This window comes from Bombina bombina, chromosome 9 (genome assembly GCF_027579735.1).
Source record: "Bombina bombina isolate aBomBom1 chromosome 9, aBomBom1.pri, whole genome shotgun sequence".
Lineage (NCBI taxonomy): Eukaryota > Metazoa > Chordata > Amphibia > Anura > Bombinatoridae > Bombina > Bombina bombina.
Window position 1 is genome coordinate 7,750,007 of NC_069507.1, and position 17,573 is coordinate 7,767,579.

At 40.6% G+C, this 17,573-nt stretch overlaps 1 protein-coding gene and 1 non-coding gene across 2 annotated transcripts in view; both read left to right on the forward strand.

Annotated features, from left to right (window-relative positions):
• The window catches only part of LOC128639738 (cell division cycle and apoptosis regulator protein 1), an 81,052-nt gene that overhangs the window by 52,273 nt on the left and 11,206 nt on the right, over positions 1 to 17,573 (forward strand). The window lies entirely within an intron of this gene.
• Positions 2,708 to 2,821, forward strand: LOC128640627 (U5 spliceosomal RNA). Its single transcript, XR_008399364.1, has one exon. It is a non-coding gene; the product is annotated as a U5 spliceosomal RNA (small nuclear RNA).

A 17,573-nucleotide genomic window follows, 5' to 3' on the forward strand; every position in this document is an offset into this window, starting at 1 on the left:
GTGGGGCAGTGTTAGTATGTTTGTTTACTAGCTGCGACGGATCTAGCTTGCTTGTAATGGCGGCCGGTTTCCTTTCTAGTTAGGCACGCCCACGAATAGGAAGAGCGGGTTTCTGAGGAGGCACTTAGTATTGTGCGCCTTTCAGAAGTGTTTCTGTTATTTCCAGTCCGGAGGGAATTTGTTGCTGTGTCATTTATTGCATAACCATTCTGAGCAGCTGTATTGCAGTCCGGATCGCAGGGTCTAATCCGGTTCACAAGAGGCACCTCAGCAAGTAGTGCTGAGGTGTGGAGACAGTCGGGGGGTTTATTATAAACTGTTTTTTTGCGGTAATAAAGAATAAAAGAAAAATAATTTTCTCTTAAAATTTAAAGTGACAGTATCGTCTTTTGGTGTTATTATTTTACAACTTAAATAAAGCAGTTGAGTTTATTTTGTTGCACATTTAGTAAGAGATGGATCAAGAGGCCCTGCATAATGTACATGTGGCTTGTGTTTTTTGACTCTAATGTAGAACCCCTAATCCCTTTTTTGTCCTTAATGTATTGAAAGAACCCTACAATACAGGGATAGACTTTTTGAATCTGAGCCATCATTAGCTAAGGCGGATGCTGTTCAGGGGTCCTCTGTTCAGGATATGCGGCAGCTTTCTCCTCAAGTGTCCCAAACTTTATCGTCTTCACTTGCAGTGCCCTGCGCTTCCTCTCACACTCCGGTTGGAGTTATGTTGCAAGACATTGTTACCCACATATCTTCTGCGGTTACTGATGCGCTGTCTGCCTTTCCCATGCTGCAGGGAAAGTGCAAGAGGAAATTTATGGAATCAGTGAGTAAGGTTTCTGACGCTGTTGGGGCTAGTCCGACTGTTTCTTCCCAGAAGTCTGAGGAGGAAGCTACTTCGGTAGCATCTGAGGGTGAAGTTTTAGACTCAGACAGTGTAATTCCTTCTTCTGATGCTGAAGTTGTATCCTTCAGGTTGAAGCTAGAACACTTCCGGTTATTATTTTAAGAGGTTTTGACCACCTTGGACGATTCCGACATGGCTGTCGTAGTCAACCCTAAGAAGTCTAGTACATTTAAATAAATACTTTAACGTTCCTTCCTCTGAAGTTTTTCCGGTTCCAGACTACAGAGATTATTGCTCGGGAATGGGAGAGACCTGGTATCCCTTTTCTTTTTAAAGACACGATGAGTCCACGGATTTCATCCTTACTTGTGGGATTGCGCCTCCTGGACAGCAGAGCTGTATATATAGCTCCTCCCTTCCCTCCCACCCCAGTCATTCTCTTTGCCTACGTTAGTGATAGGAAGAGGTAAAGTGAGGTGTTAGTTTAGATTCTTCAATCAAGAGTTTATTATTTTTAAAGTAGTGCCAGAGAGTGCTGCTTTGTTCTAGGGTGTAGCCGTAGTCCATATCAGTCTCTACAGTAGAGCTTTTGGTGGCTTTAAAGCAATGGGAACATGTGGGACATAATTCTCACTGCGCCTCCCATACATTCTGCTGCCCTGTTTGTGAAAGTCTGAGGGAGAAAATGCTCAGTACTTTTTGTTTCCACAGGCCAATGTGAGGGAGAGGACCTCGCAAGCCGGGGGACTGCCTTACTGCCGGGCAGACTTCTAGAGGTAAGTGCTAAGCTTTTATTTTCTGGCTATGTTTACAGAACAATTTGGCACTCTCTCTATATATATATATATATATTTATAGATTCATGGACATTAAATAACTTTATCCCTAGTGTGAGGATGAATTATTGGGCAGTTTCTGTAATCTCAGAAGCAACATCTACTTCCTTCATTACTGTTCTCAAAGGCTTACATTACTTCAGTTAGCAGCCAAGGAGGGTTATTCTATTTCAGTATTAACCTGCTATACAGGATTGTCATGGGGGTGTTATAAATGATGTTGCATGTCCCTGTGCATGACAGTAATATACAGGGTGTCGCTACAGCCGACAGGGAGGTTTATTCATAAACAGTATTATACATATTGCTACATGTCCTTGCTCCCAAAGGCGTTTATTAACTAATCTAACAGCCGACCGGGAGGTTTATTTTATTACGCATGAAATGTGTTATACATGTCTCGCTCCCTACGACTTAAAGATGGCAGCCGACAGGGAGATTTTCTGAAGGTGTTATATGACTTGTTCACCGTTCCCAACAGCTTGTATTACATTGCGAGCTAACTAAGGGGGGTTTATTTATTTTTCATAAATGTCTATGATGGTGGTTCTCCCGACGGCTCCATTTGTCTCAAATTAGCAGCCTGGGAGATTTAACTTGATATGCCCACGATGGGCAGAGCTAAGGTTTGCGCCATTGTTTGCGCGCCTTTTGTACAAATTACCTGAATGGATGCCAGCTGCCTTCTATGCTGTATTATAGCATATAGTTGAGAGGCTTTGCGCACTTTATGTGAGAGTGTCTTTCAGGGAACTGAATGTTTTTTCTGCTGCTTTAGGCATATAGCAGAGACGTTTCACAGGCACGCAGTATGTAGAAGGGTTTATTCTAATCCGGATGCATGTTATCTGTCAGTGCCCCATCCAATTACAGGCAGACTCCTATAGGCTAAGTTGAAGTCTGGGGATTCTGTGTTATACGTCAAATATAGCAGTACATTTATTATTTGATACTACATGGTGATGATAGATGTTTTTAGAGTACCTTCACCTTTTTGGTTAATGTGCCATTCCAAGTCACAGTAATACTCTGGTCTCTCTTCAGATTGAATAAATCTTTTGCCTTTTCTAAAGATTTTCGTGGAGAGGATCAACTCCTTTTTTCTGAACCTTCTCCCTACTCCTTTCACCCTAGGTAATGTCTGCCCAGCCTCCTTAACTAAGTCGGTTATGGGAAACCCCTCTTTAAGTATAGAGAATGCGTCTTTTCCATTCCTTATAACTCACTGGACGCACTAGGATAGATTACACCGGGATAGTGCGAAAGTTGAAAATAATTCCTCTAGTAAGGTTATTTTCCACGTGGGAAAAATACAGAATGCATGATATGCAAATAAAAAACTCAGTATGAGAGGAAGCGCAGGGCACTGCCTGTGTGCCCTAACAATTTGTGAACACAATAGGTTCTTCATAAAGTGGCACAGGTCCCAGAATTCTTTCAAAGGTCCTGGGATCCTTGTTGGCGGTGCTCCGGTTGCGGTGCATTGCATTGCAGTGGCGCCTTATCTGGAGTTATCAGATTCTGAAACTGTAGTGACCAATTCTGCAGATTCAGAGGTTGTTTTAGATTTAAGTTAGAACACCTCCAGTTACTTTTGAAGGAGGTCCTTGCTACTTTGGAAGACTCAGACGTGTCTGTCACTGAGAATCCAAAAAAGTCTAGTAAGCTTAAAGGGACACTGAACCCAAATTTTTTTCTTTTGTGATTCAGATAGAGCATGAAATTTTAAGCAACTTTCTAATTTACTCCTATTCTCAAATTTTCTTCATTCTCTTGGGATCTTTATTTGAAATGCAAGAATGTAAGTTTAGATACCGGCCCATTTTTGGTGAACAACCTGGGTTGTTCTTGCTGATTGGTGGATAAATTCATCCACCAATAAAAAAGTGCTGTCCAGAGTTCTGAACAAAAAAACAGCTTAGATGCATTCTTTTTCAAATAAAGATAGCAAGAGAACGAAGAAAAATTGCATATATGAGTAAATTAGAAAGTTGCTTAAAATTGTTTGCTCTATCTTAATCACGAAAGAAAAAATTTGGGTTCAGTGTCCCTTTAACAGAGTATATGATGTACCTTCATCTGTGGAAGTGTTTCCAGTTCCAGACCGTATGTCAGATGATATAGCTCAGGAATGGGATAAACCAGGGATTCCTTTTTCCCCGTCCCCTGTTTTAAAAAAAAAAAATGTTTCCTGTTGCTGACTCTATAAGTGACTCATGGAGCACAGTGCCCAAGGTAGAGGGAGCTATCTCTACTCTTGCCAAGAGAACTATTATTCCTATTGAGGATAGTTGTTCTTTCAAGGATCCCATGGATAAGAAGCTTAAGGCTTTTTTTAAAAAAAAACATGTACATTCATCAGGGATTATAGTGGCAACCTGTTGCTAGTATTGCTACAGTTGCGCGAGCAGCATCTTATTGGTGCGATGACTTATCTGATCTCATTTCAGAGGAGACTATTATAGAGGAGATCCAGGGCAGGATCAGGGCTCTCAAGCTGGCCAATACTTTTATTTGTGATACCAACATGCAAGTGCTTAGACTGGGAGCTAAGATTTTTGGGTTCACTGTTCTAGCTTGCAAAGCCCTGTGGTTAAAATCTTGGTCTGCAGATGTCACATCCAAGTCCAAACTTCTGTTTTTGCCTTATAAGGGCAAAACTTTATTTGGTCCTGGTCTGGCTGAAATAATTTCTGAAATTACAGGTGGAAAGGGAGCTTTTCTACCTCAGGATAAAAAGAATAGACTTAAGGGTAACCAGAATTCTATTTTTCGTTTCTTTCACAACTTTAGGGGACAGAAGTCTTCCTCCTCCTCTTTCAAGCCGGAACAATCCAAGTCTTCCTGGGGGTCCAGTCAGCCTTGGAATAAGGGGAAGCAAGGCAAGGAGCCTTCCACTGATTCTAAATCAGCATGAAGGGACTGCCCCCGATCCAGTCTTGGATCAGGTGGGGGGCAGGCTTTCTTTTTTTCGTCGGGCTTGGATGCGCGGTGTCCCAGACCCTAGGGCCATGGACATAGTATCCCAGGGTTACAGAATAGGATTCAAGACTTGTCCTCCCAGGGGCAGATTTATCCTATCAAGGTTATCTGCAAACCAGGTAAAGAGAGAGACCTTCTTAAATTGAGTAAAGGACCTATCTTACCTGGGAGTGATTGTTCCAGTTCCCGTAGAGGAATAGGGTCAAGGATTCTATTCAAATCTTTTTGCGTTTCCCAAAAAGGAGGGAACTTTCCGTTCCATTTTAGACCTAAAGTGTCTCAACAAATTCCTCAAGGTCCCGTCCTTCAAAATAGAAACCATTTGTTCCATTCTTCCCTTGGTCCAAGAGGGTCAGTTCATGACGACCATAGACCTGAAGGACACGTATCTTCATGTTCCCATTCACAGGGATCATCTCCAGTTTCTGACGTTTGTCTTTCTGGACAAGCATTTCTGGTTTGTTGCCCTTCCTTTTGGCCTTGCTACGGTTTCCAGAATCTTCACAAAGGTTCTAGGGGCTCTTTTGGCAGTGGTCAGATCTTAGGGATTAGTGGTGGCTCCTTACCTAGACGACATCTTGGTTCAAGCGTCATCTTTTCAACTAGCAAGATCTCATACAGAGATGTTGTTGTCTATTCTATATTCCCACGGGTGAAAAGTGAATCTGGAAAAGAGTTCCCTAGTACCAGATACAAGGGTCTGTTTCTTAGGATCAATGATAGATTCTCTATCCATGAAAATTTTTCTGACGGATGTCAGAAAATCCAAACTTCTTGCTTCATGCCTTTCTCTCTAGTTCTGTTCGTCCATCAGTGGCTCAATACATGGAGATGATTGGTCTGATGGTAGCTTCCATGGACATCATTCCTTTTGCTCGGTTTCATCTGAGACCTCTGCAGTTATGCATACTCAGTCAATGGAACGGAGACCACTCAGATCTCTCGCAGAGGATAGATCTGGATTCCCATAACAAGAGACTCTCTCTCGTGGTGAAATTTTGCAGGACCATCTGTCTTGGGGCACATGCTTCCTGAGACCTTCCTGGGTGATTGTGACCACAGGCACCAGCCTGTTAGGCTGAGGAGCAGTTTGGGGCTTCTTAAAAGCTCAGGGCTTTTGTACTCTGGAGGAGTCTTCTCTTCGCATAAACATCTTAGAGTTGAGAGTAATCTTCAATGCCTTGACAGCTTGGCCTCAACTAGCCTTCGTCCTATTTATCAGATTCAAGTTGGACAATATCACCTGGGTGACTTACATCAACTACCAGGGAGTAACTCGGAGTTTGTTAGCAATGAAGGAGGTGACACGCATTCTACAGTGAGTGGAAGCTCACAATTGTTTCCTATCTGCCATCCACATTCCAGGAGTGGACAACTGGGAGGCAGATTTTCTGAGCAGGCAGACCTTTCATCCCGGGGAGTGGGCTCTCCATCCAGAGGTATTCTCAAAGATAACCGTCAGGTGGGGGGTTCTAGAGTTGGATCTGATGGCGTCTCGTCAAAATGCCAAGCTTCCAAAGTACGGTTCAAGGGCAAGAAATCCTCAAGCCGCTGTGATAGATGCCCTGGCAGTTCCTTGGACCTTTAGTCTAGCATACCTGTTTCCTCTGGCTGCTCTCTTTCCATGAGTCATTGCTTGTATTAAACAGGAGGGAGCGTCTGTGATTCTAATAGCTTCTGCCTGGTCTTGCAGGATCTGTTTTGCGGATCTGGTGAAGATGTCATCTCTTCCACCTTTGAGGTAACCCCTGAGATGAAGGACCTTCTACTTCAGGGTCCCTTCCTCCACCCAAATCTGGAATCTCTGAAGCTGACTGCTTGGCGATTGAATGCCTAGTTTTGGCTATGCATGGGTTCTCTGAGAAGGTCATTGATACCATTCTTCAGGCTCGTAGGCCTGTTACTCCCAGAATTTACCATAAGCTATGGTGTAAATACCTTTATTGGTGTAATTCGAAGGGTTTCTCTTGGAGCAGAGTAAGGGTTCCCAGAATTTTGGCTTTTCTTCAGGAGGGCCTGGAGAAGGGTTTGTCAGTCAGCACTCTGAAGGGTCAGATTTCTTCACTGTCTATTATTTTGCACAAATGTCTGGCAGATCTGCCAGATGTTCAATCGTTTGTTCAGGATCAGGCCTGTGTTTAAACCTGTTGCTCCTCCTTTGCATCATAAATAGAAATCTTTGTTTATCATCTGGCCCTCCAATCCACAACCATCTCTAATCTACAGCCAAGTTGTCAAAACGATCAACTGCAATAGTTGACAGCGATCCCTGAGCTACAACATATGATTTTGCTTACACACTAGGAATGTTTCTTAGAGGAGCCAATCCTAGGCGAGTTAGTTTCGTCACATCCAATTAGACGACCAATATCACGGAGTCTGATATCCACAACAAACATCATATATTATCTACATTTTTTAACTTTAACCGATAGATTTTACAACTTGAACCAATATATTTCTATCATTTTTTTGGTTCACCAGTTTACAACCACCTCTGTTTAGCAGCCATAATGTCACAGAGTTTGTTAGAGAGAATGCGGCAAACTGTAATAGTGACAGCGTACTCTAAGCTATAGCATATGGCTTTGTTTACATATTGGGAGCCAATCCTAAGCTTGTGAACATAACGTTACATCCAATCAGAAGACTGACACCACAGAGCCTGATATTTAGGACAGATATCACGTAAACAAGCAAAACAGTCTAGCTTTATTATAAGAATTCATAAATATCGGATATTGTTCACTTTCACTAGGAGTTTAGAAAACAGTAAGGCAGCGATTACATAAACACAAAGTATGGTCGCAGCACAAACGCTAAAGGTAAATAAACAAACGTCAATCACATAACAGGATGTGACATCACAGCCAATGAGATAGACTACATAACGACATTCACCTTAGACAACAAACAAGTTAGTATTATAAACAATACCAAGATTCACTCTAAAAGATTATGACTAACAAACAGCTGCACACCCGGATTGATAAAGTAAAACATAAAAACAACTATGGAATAAAATTTGTATCTCAGTTAGCAATCATTTTTGGTTTTAACATACGCCCACACTGACCCCAAAAAGGGGTTACAGATCATTATAAATATTTACTAGCCACGTACAGACACCAGTCTTGAGAAAGGCCTAGATAAGGCCGAAACGCGTTGACCAAAGAGCTGGTAAGCATATCTTCAATCCTCAAACCTTTTCTCATACAAATTACACTATTAGTATATATGGTTTTAAGACTTTGAGACACAAAATCGAGAGATCAACAGGATACAAAGACAGGGATTTCCACCTCAAAGAACAGGAAGCTTTTCTCCACCAAGGGAGTCTAACATTCATCCCTGGGTGATACCTAGAAACCTACACTGCAGTTCTCACCACCAGTACTCTATTAGGATTCTCACCATCAAGAGATAAGGTCATTTCTATCTAACTTGAATTAACCCCAATAACATTACAACTTTAATAACATATTATTGGATTACAACCTTTTTGTGCACAATTCTTTTTCAATTTTTTCTTTTTTCATCATTTTTTAAATTTTTTACACTTTTCATTTTTTCACCTTTTCACTATTTGCACTTCACGTTGCAAAACTATTTTATGCTCAATTTTTTGTTCATTTTTTGTTCATCCTTTGTTCATCCTATGTTCACTTTTGCTGAATTTTTGTTAATTGTTTGCTAACCCCTAACCATCACATTACTAAGGGACACCATTATTCGCTAACTCCATCAGGGGTTTCTCATTATATTGTGCATTAATATTATTTGTGTCATCCACTGCCAATAATCAACCACTGTGTAACTATTTGTGGTTCACACTACGACTGCACTCATATCGACACAGATATCACAACACGATCTAGACCATTACTGAGGGCCATTCCTCACTACATTTATCTAACCCACAATTAGGCTCTTTACCCTACACGACTCATGCACACCGTCTTCATGGCTCAAACTATCAGACATCACAACAAACAGACTGTCATGAACATATTGTTTTAATCGTATGTATCCATATTGTTCTATGTTTTTAACCAACATAAATACATAAAACTTTTGATTTTTTACTTTTAATTTTATAGTGGGATCTCAGGTTCCGTTTGTAACTGACTAGTCAGAGCTTAAAGGTGCAATTATCTCTTGGCGCTACATCTCCACAAACCAAGTAGATCACAATATTAATCAGGAAATTGTTGTTCCTTCTTTTTGTCCCAATTCTTCTTCTCAGAAGCAACGTCTTTTGCATAACTTGGATGTTGTACGTGCTTTAAAATTTTATCTTCAAGCAACTAAAGATATTCTGCAATCTTCTTCCTTTTCGTTGTTTTTTCTGGTAAACGTAAGGGTCAGAGGGCCACTTCTACCTCTCTTTCTCTCTGGTTAAGAAATGTTATCCTTTAGCTTATGAGACAGCTGGACAGCAGCCTCCTGAGAGAATTACAGCTCATTCCACTAGGGCTGTCTCCTCTTCCTAGCCTTTCAAAAATGAAGCTTCTGTGGAACAGATTTGCAAGGCGGCCACATGGTCCTCTCTGCATACCTTTTCAAAATTCTACAAATTTGATACTTTTGCCTCGGCTGAGGCCTCTTTTAGGAGAAAAGTTCTTCAAGCGGTGGTGCCTTCTGTTTAGGTGTTCCTGCCTTTTTCTCCCTCCCTGTTCATTCCGTGTCCTCTAGCTTGGGTATTGGTTCCCACTAGTAATTGGAATGAATCATGGCTCTCCATGCCATAGGAAAGAAAACAAAATGTATGCTTACCTGATAAATTTATTTCCAGGGAATGGAGAGTCCACAACCTGCCCTTATTAATTTACGACAGCAGTTTTTTTTCTCAGATACCTCTATACCCTTGTATTATCTTCTTTTTCCATTTCCCTTCGGGGGATTATGGGTAAGGGAAGTGACACTTAACAGCTTTGCTGGGGTGCTCTTTGCCTCCTCCTGCTGGCCAGGACTTGAATATCCCACTAGTAATTGGAATGAATTACCATGCCCGGTAATAAATACATTTCTTTCATGTAATTAGCAAGAGTCCATGAGCTAGTGACGTATGGGATATACATTCCTACCAGGAGGGGCAAAGTTTCCCAAACCTCAAAATGCCTATAAATACACCCCTCACCACACCCACAATTCAGTTTTTACAAACTTTGCCTCCGATGGAGGTGGTGAAGTAAGTTTGTGCTAGATTCTACGTTGATATGCGCTCCGCAGCAAGTTGGAGCCCGGTTTTCCTCTCAGCGTGCAGTGAATGTCAGAGGGATGTGAGGAGAGTATTGCCTATTTGAATGCAGTGATCTCCTTCTACGGGGTCTATTTCATAGGTTCTCTGTTATCGGTCGTAGAGATTCATCTCTTACCTCCCTTTTCAGATCGACGATATACTCTTATATATACCATTACCTCTGCTGATTCTCGTTTCAGTACTGGTTTGGCTATCTGCTATATGTAGATGAGTGTCCTGGGGTAAGTAAGTCTTATTTTCTGTGACACTCCAAGCTATGGTTGGGCACTTTGTTTATAAAGTTCTAAATATATGTATTCAAACATTTATTTGCCTTGACTCAGAATGTTCAACTTTCCTTATTTTCAGACAGTCAGTTTCATATTTGGGATAATGCATTTTAATTTAACATTTTTCTTACCTTAAAATTTGACTTTTTCCCTGTGGGCTGTTAGGCTCGCGGGGGCTGAAAATGCTTCATTTTATTGCGTCATTCTTGGCGCGGACTTTTTTGGCGCAAAAATTCTATTTCCGTTTCCGGCGTCATACGTGTCGCCGGAAGTTGCGTCATTTTTTGACGTTATTTTGCGCCAAAAATGTTGGCGTTCCGGATGTGGCGTCATTTTTGGCGCCAAAAAGCATTTAGGCGCCAAATAATGTGGGCGTCTTATTTGGCGCGAAAAAATATGGGCGTCGCTTTTGTCTCCACATTATTTAAGTCTCATTTTTTATTGCTTCTGGTTGCTAGAAGCTTGTTCTTTGGCATTTTTTCCCATTCCTGAAACTGTCATTTAAGGAATTTGATCAATTTTGCTTTATATATATGTTGTTTTTTCTCTTACATATTGCAAGATGTCTCACGTTGCATCTGAGTCAGAAGATACTACAGGAAAATCGCTGTCAAGTGCTGAATCTACCAAAGCTAAGTGTATCTGCTGTAAACTTTTGGTAGCTATTCCTCCAGCTGTTGTTTGTATTGATTGTCATGACAAACTTGTTAAAGCAGATAATATTTCCTTTAGTAAAGTACCATTGCCTGTTGCAGTTCCTTCAACATCTAAGGTGCAGAATGTTCCTGATAATATAAGAGATTTTGTTTCTGAATCCATAAAGAAGGCTATGTCTGTTATTTCTCCTTCTAGTAAACGTAAAAAATCTTTTAAAACTTCTCTCCCTACAGATGAATTTTTAAATGAACATCATCATTCTGATTCTGATGATTCCTCTGGTTCAGAGGATTCTGTCTCAGAGGTTGATGCTGATAAATCTTCATATTTATTTAAAATGGAATTTATTCGTTCTTTACTTAAAGAAGTACTAATTGCTTTAGAAATAGAGGATTCTGGTCCTCTTGATACTAATTCTAAATGTTTAGATAAGGTATTTAAAGCTCCTGTGGTTATTCCAGAAGTTTTTCCTGTTCCTAATGCTATTTCTGCAGTAATTTCCAAAGAATGGGATAATTTGGGTAATTCATTTACTCCTTCTAAACGTTTTAAGCAATTATATCCTGTGCCGTCTGACAGATTAGAATTTTGGGACAAGATCCCTAAAGTTGATGGGGCTATTTCTACCCTTGCTAAACGTACTACTATTCCTACGTCAGATGGTACTTCGTTTAAGGATCCTCTAGATAGGAAAATTGAATCCTTTCTAAGAAAAGCTTATCTGTGTTCAGGTAATCTTCTTAGACCTGCTATATCTTTGGCTGATGTTGCTGCAGCTTCAACTTTTTGGTTGGAAACTTTAGCACAACAAGTAACACATCGTGATTCTCATGATATTATTATTCTTCTTCAGCATGCTAATAATTTTATCTGTGATGCCATTTTTGATATTATCAGAGTTGATGTCAGGTTTATGTCTCTAGCTATTTTAGCTAGAAGAGCTTTATGGCTTAAAACTTGGAATGCTGATATGGCTTCTAAATCAACTTTACTTTCCATTTCTTTCCAGGGTAACAAATTATTTGGTTCTCAGTTGGATTCCATTATTTCAACTGTTACTGGTGGGAAAGGAACTTTTTTACCACAGGATAAAAATCTAAAGGTAAAAACAGGGCTAATAATCGTTTTCGTTCCTTTCGTTTCAACAAAGAACAAAAGCCTGATCCTTCATCCTCAGGAGCAGTTTCAGTTTGGAGACCATCTCCAGTCTGGAATAAATCCAAGCCAGCTAGAAAGGCAAAGCCTGCTTCTAAGTCCACATGAAGGTGCGGCCCTCATTCCAGCTCAGCTGGTAGGGGGCAGGTTACGTTTTTTCAAGGAAATTTGGATCAATTCTGTTCACAATCTTTGGATTCAGAGCATTGTTTCAGAAGGGTACAGAATTGGTTTCAAGTTGAGACCTCCTGCAAAGAGATTTTTTCTTTCCCGTGTCCCAGTAAATCCAGTAAAAGCTCAAGCATTTCTGAAATGTGTTTCAGATCTAGAGTTGACTGGAGTAATTATGCCAGTTCCAGTTCCGGAACAGGGGATGGGGTTTTATTCAAATCTCTTCATTGTACCAAAGAAGGAGAATTCTTTCAGACCAGTTCTGGATCTAAAAATATTGAATCGTTATGTAAGGATACCAACGTTCAAGATGGTAACTGTAAGGACTATCTTACCTTTTGTTCAGCAAGGGAATTATATGTCCACAATAGATTTACAGGATGCATATCTGCATATTCCGATTCATCCAGATCATTATCAGTTCCTGAGATTCTCGTTTCTGGACAAGCATTACCAATTTGTGGCTCTGCCGTTTGGCCTAGCTACAGCTCCAAGAATTTTTACAAAGGTTCTCGGTGCCCTGCTGTCTGTAATCAGAGAACAGGGTATTGTGGTATTTCCTTATTTGGACGATATCTTGGTACTTGCTCAGTCTTTACATTTAGCAGAATCTCATACGAATCGACTTGTGTTGTTTCTTCAAGATCATGGTTGGAGGATCAATTTACCAAAAGTTCTTTGATTCCTCAGACAAGGGTAACTTTTCTGGGTTTCCAGATGGATTCAGTGTCCATGACTCTGTCTTTAACAGACAAGAGACGTCTAAAGTTGATTGCAGCTTGTCGAAACCTTCAGTCTCAATCATTCCCTTCGGTAGCCTTATGCATGGAAATTCTAGGTCTTATGACTGCTGCATCGGACGCGATCCCCTTTGCTCGTTTTCACATGCGACCTCTTCAGCTCTGTATGCTGAAGCAATGGTGCAAGGATTACACGAAGATATCTCAATTAATATCTTTAAAACCGATTGTTCGACACTCTCTAACATGGTGGACAGATCACCATCGTTTAATTCAGGGGGCTTCTTTTGTGCTTCCGACTTGGACTGTAATTTCAACAGATGCAAGTCTCACAGGTTGGGGAGCTGTGTGGGGATCTCTGACGGCACAAGGAGTTTGGGAATCTCAGGAGGTGAGATTACCGATCAATATTTTGGAACTCCGTGCAATTTTCAGAGCTCTTCAGTTTTGGCCTCTTCTGAAGAGAGAATCGTTCATTTGTTTTCAGACAGACAATGTCACAACTGTGGCATACATCAATCATCAAGGAGGGACTCACAGTCCTCTGGCTATGAAAGAAGTATCTCGAATTTTGGTTTGGGCGGAATCCAGCTCCTGTCTAATCTCTGCGGTTCATATCCCAGGTGTAGACAATTGGGAAGCGGATTATCTCAGTCGCCAAACGTTGCATCCGGGCGAATGGTCTCTTCACCCAGAGGTATTTCTTCAGATTGTTCAAATGTGGGAACTTCCAGAAATAGATCTGATGGCGTCCCATCTAAACAAGAAACTTCCCAGGTATCTGTCCAGATCCCGGGATCCTCAGGCGGAGGCAGTGGATGCATTATCTCTTCCTTGGAAGTATCATCCTGCCTATATCTTTCCGCCTCTAGTTCTTCTTCCAAGAGTAATCTCCAAGATTCTGAAGGAATGCTCGTTTGTTCTGCTGGTAGCTCCGGCATGGCCTCACAGGTTTTGGTATGCGGATCTTGTCCGGATGGCCTCTTGCCAACCGTGGACTCTTCCGTTAAGACCAGACCTTCTGTCACAAGGTCCTTTTTTCCATCAGGATCTGAAATCCTTAAATTTAAAGGTATGGAGATTGAACGCTTGATTCTTGGTCAAAGAGGTTTCTCTGACTCTGTGATTAATACTATGTTACAGGCTCGTAAATCTGTATCTCGAGAGATATATTATAGAGTCTGGAAGACTTATATTTCTTGGTGTCTTTCTCATCATTTTTCCTGGCATTCTTTTAGAATACCGAGAAATTTACAGTTTCTTCAGGATGGTTTAGATAAGGGTTTGTCCGCAAGTTCTTTGAAAGGACAAATCTCTGCTCTTTCTGTTCTTTTTCACAGAAAGATTGCTATTCTTCCTGATATTCATTGTTTTGTACAAGCTTTGGTTCGTATAAAACCTGTCATTAAGTCAATTTCTCCTCCTTGGAGTTTGAATTTGGTTCTGGGAGCTCTTCAAGCTCCTCCGTTTGAACCTATGCATTCATTGGACATTAAATTACTTTCTTGGAAAGTTTTGTTCCTTCTGGCCATCTCTTCTGCCAGAAGAGTTTCTGAATTATCTGCTCTTTCTTGTGAGTCTCCTTTTCTGATTTTTCATCAGGATAAGGCGGTGTTGCGAACTTCTTTTGAATTTTTACCTAAAGTTGTGAATTCCAACAACATTAGTAGAGAAATTGTGGTTCCTTCATTATGTCCTAATCCTAAGAATTCTAAGGAGAAATCGTTGCATTCTTTGGATGTTGTTAGAGCTTTGAAATATTATGTTGAAGCTACGAAATCTTTTCGTAAGACTTCTAGTCTATTTGTTATCTTTTCCGGTTCTAGAAAAGGCCAGAAAGCTTCTGCCATTTCTTTGGCATCTTGGTTGAAATCTTTAATTCATCTTGCCTATGTTGAGTCGGGTAAAACTCCGCCTCAGAGAATTACAGCTCATTCCACTAGGTCAGTTTCTACTTCCTGGGCGTTTAGGAATGAAGCTTCGGTTGACCAGATCTGCAAAGCAGCAACTTGGTCCTCTTTGCATACTTTTACTAAATTCTACCATTTTGATGTATTTTCTTCTTCTGAAGCAGTTTTTGGTAGAAAAGTACTTCAGGCAGCGGTTTCAGTTTGAATCTTCTGCTTATGTTTTTCGTTAAACTTTATTTTGGGTGTGGATTATTTTCAGCAGGAATTGGCTGTCTTTATTTTATCCCTCCCTCTCTAGTGACTCTTGTGTGGAAAGATCCACATCTTGGGTAATCATTATCCCATACGTCACTAGCTCATGGACTCTTGCTAATTACATGAAAGAAAACATAATTTATGTAAGAACTTACCTGATAAATTCATTTCTTTCATATTAGCAAGAGTCCATGAGGCCCGCCCTTTTTTTGGGGTGGTTATGATTTTTGTATAAAGCACAATTATTCCAATTCCTTATTTTATATGCTTTCGCACTTTTTTATCACCCCACTTCTTGGCTATTCGTTAAACTGAATTGTGGGTGTGGTGAGGGGTGTATTTATAGGCATTTTGAGGTTTGGGAAACTTTGCCCCTCCTGGTAGGAATGTATATCCCATACGTCACTAGCTCATGGACTCTTGCTAATATGAAAGAAATGAATTTATCAGGTAAGTTCTTACATAAATTATGTTTTATCATGTAAGCATACATTTTGTTTTTTGACTGATTTTTTTTTTTTTTTTATAAACTAAGAGGGTGGTGAAGGTGGGTGGGTGGATCTGGGTTACTATGTAGCTGTGATGCTGCCTTGCCTCAGCTAGAGGCTTTTATGTGCAATAGAACAAATTTAAGAAAAGAACTGTTTGCAATTGTTTGTGCCAAGTGTTTGTAACAGGGGGGGGCGCAGGATGGGTTACCAACTGCTTCATGGGTTCTGTTCTAGTTGATCAGGAGGCAGCAGTCTTAAAAGCATTAAAGAAAGTGATGTCCTGTGTGTGTGTCCCTGTCTGTGTCCGTGTCTGTTTCTGTCTGTGCATCTGTCTCCCTGTGTGTGCGCGCCTATCCCTTTGGGTGTCTGTCTTGTATGTGTTTGCATGTATGTGTGTGTGTGTTTTTCCATGTATGTATGTGTGTGTATGTGTGTGCATTTGTATGTGTGTTTGCGTGTGTGTGTATCTAAATCTGCATGTATGTGTGTGTAAGTGTGTGTGTCTTTAGATCTGCATGTATGCGTGTGTAAGTGTGTAAGTCTTTAGATCTGCATGTATATGTGTGTAGGTGTGTGTCTTTAGATCTGCATGTATGTATGTGTGTGTGTGTCTTTAAATCTGCATGTATGTGTGTGTAAGTTTGTGTGTCTTTAGATCTGCATGTATGTGTGTGTCTTTAGATCTGCATGTATGTGTGTGTAAGTGTGTCTTTAGATCTGCATGTATGTGTGTGTCTTTAGATCTGCATGTATGTTTGTGTAAGTGTGTGTCTCTTTAGATCTGCATGTATGTTTGTGTCTTTTGATCTGCATGTATGTGTGTAAGTCTGTGTGTGTCTTTAGATCTGCATGTATGTGTGTAAGTGTGTGTGTCTTTAGATCTGCATGTATGTGTGTAAGTGTGTGTGTCTTTAGATCTGCATGTATGTGTGTAAGTGTGTGTGTGTGTGTCTTTTGATATGCATGTATGTGTGTAAGTGTGTGTGTGTGTGTCTTTTGATCTGCATGTATGTGTGTAAGTGTGTGTGTCTTTAGATCTGCATGTATGTGTGTAAGTGTGTGTGTGTCTTTAGATCTGCATGTATGTGTGTGTCTTTATATCTGCATGTAAGTGTGTGTATTTAGATCTGCGTGTATGTGTCTAAGTGTGTGTAAGTCTTTAGATCTGCATGTAAGTGTGTGTGTCTCTTTAGATCTGCATGTATGTGTGTGTGTCTTTATATCTGCATGTGTGTGTGTGTGTGTGTGTGTGTGTGTGTGTGTCTTTAGATTTGCATGTATGTTTGTGTAAGTGTGTGTGTCTTTAGATCTGCATGTATGTGTGTGTAAGTTTGTGTCTAGCTCTGCATGTATGTGTGTATGTCTTTAGATCTGCATGTATGTGTGTGTAAGTGTGTGTGTCTTTAGATCTGCATGTATGTGTGTGTAAGTGTGTGTGTCTTTAGATCTGCATGTATGTGTTTGTAAGTGTGTGTGTCTTTAGATCTGCATGTATGTGTGTGTAAGTGAGTATGTGTCTTTAGATCTGCATGTATGTGTGTGTAAGTGTGTGTCTCTTTAGATCTGCATGTGTCTGTGTGTCTTTAGATCTTCATGTATGTGTGTGTGTGTCTTTAGATCTGCATGCATGTGTGTGTAAGTGTGTGTGTCTTTAGATCTGCATGTGTGTGTGTGTGAGTGTGTGTCTTTAGATCTGCATGTATGTGTGTGTAAGTGAGTATGTGTCTTTAGATCTGCATGTATGTGTGTGTAAGTGTGTGTCTCTTTAGATCTGCATGTGTGTGTGTGTCTTTAGATCTTCATGTATGTGTGTGTGTGTGTGTCTTTAGATCTGCTTGTATGTGTGTGTGTGTCTTTAGATTTACATGTGTGTGTAAGTGTGTGTGTGTGTGTGTCTTTAGATCTGCATCTATGTGTGTGTAAGTGTGTGTCTTTAGATCTGCATGTATGTGTGTGTCTTTAGATCTGCATGTATGTGTGTGTAAGTGTGTGTCTCT